The 4,042-nt window shown below is 56.4% G+C and overlaps 1 long non-coding RNA gene across 1 annotated transcript; it reads right to left on the bottom strand.

Annotated features, from left to right (window-relative positions):
- Window positions 1-487: 487 nt before the first annotated feature.
- On the bottom strand, window positions 488-3,515 carry LOC143942116 (uncharacterized). Its single transcript, XR_013264692.1, has 3 exons — window positions 3,464-3,515; window positions 785-835; window positions 488-635 (listed from the first exon to the last, which is right to left on the bottom strand). It is a non-coding gene; the product is annotated as an uncharacterized LOC143942116 (long non-coding RNA).
- Between the last annotated feature and the right edge of the window lie 527 nt (window positions 3,516-4,042).

The raw sequence follows: 4,042 nt of genomic DNA, 5'->3' as shown, positions 1-4,042 counted from the left end.
AGAGAGAGAGAGAGAGAGAGGCACACAGAGAGAGAGAGAGAGAGGCACACAGAGAGAGAGAGGCACACAGAGAGAGAGAGGCACACAGAGAGAGAGAGGCACAGAGAGAGAGAGGCACACAGAAAGAGAGGCACACAGAAAGAGAGGCACACAGAAAGAGAGGCACACAGAAAGAGAGAGAGAGGCACACAGAAAGAGAGAGAGAGAGGCACACAGAAAGAGAGAGGCACACAGAAAGAGAGAGAGGCACAGAAAGAGAGAGAGAGGCACACAGAAAGAGAGAGAGAGGCACACAGAAAGAGAGAGAGAGGCACACAGAAAGAGAGAGAGAGGCACAGAAAGAGAGAGAGAGGCACAGAAAGAGAGAGAGAGGCACAGAAAGAGAGAGACACACACAGAGGGGGAGAGAGACACACACAGAGGGGGAGAGAGACACACACAGAGGGGGAGAAAGACACACACAGAGGGGGAGAGAGACACACACAGAGGGGGAGAGAGACACACACAGAGGGGGGAGAGAGACACACAAGAGAGAGACTTTAAAAATATTATTGAGCTTAGAGTAGGGAACCTTTTCATACTATATTTCTTCATTTTTGGTTTTCAAAATTCACAAAATCATTTCGATCTTCAACCTAGAGATTTAAAACAATAAAACAAAAATTAAATTATACATTTAGAAAAAAAAAAAAAAAAAAAAGAAGAGGCACAGAGAGGCACAGAGAGGAAAAAAAAAAAATCTACACATTTGTTAATAACTTGCATTATTTTGTTCATTGCTTACCTGTAAATGGCGTAGACCAAGTAAAGATGAATTTCTACAGTCCTACAGCTTCTGGGAGAGAAGGGAGGGGGCAGATGAGGGTGACGTGGGAATAGAGGGGTATAGAGACATAAAATCAACCTGCACAGCACATCCCCCCACACCTCCCATGTCCCCCAGTACAGCCCACGTCCCCCAAACCCAATGCCCCCCCCACCGCACAGCTCACTTCGCATGTCCCCCGCACATCTCACATGGCCCCCCACATGTACCCCCAACAGCATTGCACATGTCCCCCATCACAGCAAAGGAAATGTCCACAACACAGCACATGTCCCATGTACCCCATCACAACACACACGTCCCTCCACCGCACAAGTCCCAGCACACACACACACACGTGCCCCCCACCCCCACCGCACATGTCTCCCATCGCAGCGCGCGCACACACACACACACACACGTCTCCCATCACAGCGCGCACACACACACACACACACACACACACACACCCCCACCGCACATGTCTCCCATCACAGCGCGCGCACACACACACACACACCCCCCCACCGCACATGTCTCCCATCACAGCGTGCGCGGGCACACACACACACACACACACACACGTCTCTCATCACAGCGCGCGCACACATCCCCCCACCGCACATGTCTCCTATCACAGCGCGCGCGCACACACACACACACACACCCCCACTGCACATGTCTCTCATCACAGCGCGCGCACACACACACCCCCCACCGCACATGTATCCCATCACAGCGCGTGCACACACCCCCCCCACCGCACATGTCTCCCATCACAGCGCGCGCGCGCACACACACACACACCCCCACCGCACATGTCTCTCATCACAGCGCGCGCACACACACACCCCCACCGCACATGTATCCCATCACAGCGCGTGCACACACCCCCCCCCACCGCACATGTCTCCCATCACAGCGCGCGCGCACACACACACACCCCCCCCCCCACCGCACACGTCTCCAATCACAGCGCGCGCACACATCCCCCCCACCGCACATCTCCCATCACAGCGCGCACACACACACACCCCCCCACTGCGCGCGCACACCCCCCCCCCCACATGTCTCCCATCACAGCACGCGCGCACACACACACACACACACACACCCCCCCACCGCACATGTCTCCCATCACAGCGCACGCGCACACACACACACACCCCCACCGCACATGTCTCCCATCACAGCGCACGCGCACACACACACACCCCCCCCACCGCACATGTCTCCCATCACAGCGCGCGCGCGCACACACACACACACACCCCCCCCCACCGCACATGTCTCCCATCACAGCGAGCGCGCACACACACACACACACACCCCCCCCACCGCACATGTCTCCCATCACAGCGCGCGCGCACTCACACACACACCCCCCCACCGCACATGTCTCCCATCACAGCGCGTGCACACACACACCCCCCCCCCACCGCAACATGTCTCCCATCACAGCACGCGCACACACACACACACACACACACACACACACACCCACACACACACACACACACACACACACACACACACACCCCCCCCACCGCACATCTCTCCCATCACAGTGCGCGCACACACACACACACACACACACACACACACACACACACACCCCCACCGCACATGTCTCCCATCACAGTGCGCGCACACACACACACACACACACACACACACACACACACACCCCCACCGCACATGTCTCCCATCACAGTGCGCACACACACACACACACACACACACACACACACACACACACACACACCCCCCCACCGCACATGTCTCCCATCACAGTGCGCGCACACACACACCCCCACCCCCCCACCGCACATGTCTCCCATCACAGCGAGCGCACACACACCCCCCCCACCGCACATGTCTCCCATCACAGCGCGCGCGCGCACACCCCCCCCCCCCCCACCGCACATGTCTCCCATCACAGCGCGCGCACACACACACACCCCCCACCGCACATGTCTCCCATCACAGCGCGCACACACACACACACACCCCCCCCCACCGCACATGTCTCCCATCACAGCGCGCACACACACACACCCCCCACCGCACATGTCTCCCATCACAGCGCGCGCACACACACCCCCCCCCGCACATGTCTCCCATCACAGCGCGCGCACACACACACACCCCCCCTCCGCACATGTCTCCCATCACAGCGCGCGCACACACACACCCCCCCTCCGCACATGTCTCCCATCACAGCGCGCGCACGCAGGCACACACCCCCCCTCCGCACATGTCTCCCATCACAGCGCGCGCACGCACACACACACACACACACACACACACACACCTCCCAGCACATGTCCCCCTCCCCCCCCCCCCCACAGCACATGTTCCCCCCAGCAGATCTCCCTGGCCAAAAAATAAAAAAAAAATAAAAAAAAACATCTCACATGGCCCCCCACAGCATTGCACATGTCCCATGTCCCCCATCACAGCAAAGGAAATGTCCCACAACACAGCACATGTCCCATGTACCCCCATCACAACACACACGTCTCCCATCACATGTCCCAACAAACACACACACGTGCCCCCCCCACCGCACATGTCTCCCATCACAACACACACACACACACACACACGTTCCCCCCCCAGCAGATCTCCCTGGCCAAAAAAAAGCAAACATCTTACCACACAGAAGAAGATCTCCCTGGACAAGAAAAAGGATTTGATCTGATCTCACCTCACTTCACATGTCCCCTCCCCCACCACACCACACCACACGGCACAGCACAGCACAGCACAGATAAAAAAAAAAAAACATCTCACCAGCAAATCAAATGTCCCCTCCCCTTCCCAGCACACAGCACAGATGTACTTACCGATGAGCTGTAGCTTTTCTTTCTTTATCTTCCAGGCGTTTGTTCTCTGCAATGATTCTTCTTCCTCTTCTTCTTCTGCTGCTGTTATCTCACTGGCAACAAAGGCCACGTTGCCCTTATTTAAAATGGCGCCGGCCGGCGCCGCCTTGTATTGCGTCATTTGGAAATCACGCGAGACTACAGCCCAGCAGCCCCTAGTGCCTTCTGGGATTGATAAAAAACATCTCCCAGGAGGCATAGCGGACGGGGGAAGACGAGTTCAGGCCGCGGCCGGAAACAGGAAGCAAGATAACTTTTAAAGATAAAAATGTGAGTTAAAAAAAAAAAAAAATGATATGCCAAATGTGTTTAAGGGGCCAGAGAAGAAGGGGATGCAGGGGACTTGAAA

Source organism: Lithobates pipiens, unplaced genomic scaffold, assembly GCF_037356315.1.
Source record: "Lithobates pipiens isolate NorthernLeopardFrog02 unplaced genomic scaffold, aLitPip1_a1.2 Scaffold_30, whole genome shotgun sequence".
In the NCBI taxonomy this organism is placed as follows: domain Eukaryota; kingdom Metazoa; phylum Chordata; class Amphibia; order Anura; family Ranidae; genus Lithobates; species Lithobates pipiens.
The sequence above is the reverse complement of the archived record's forward strand: the minus strand, read 5'-3'. Positions and strand labels throughout refer to the sequence as shown.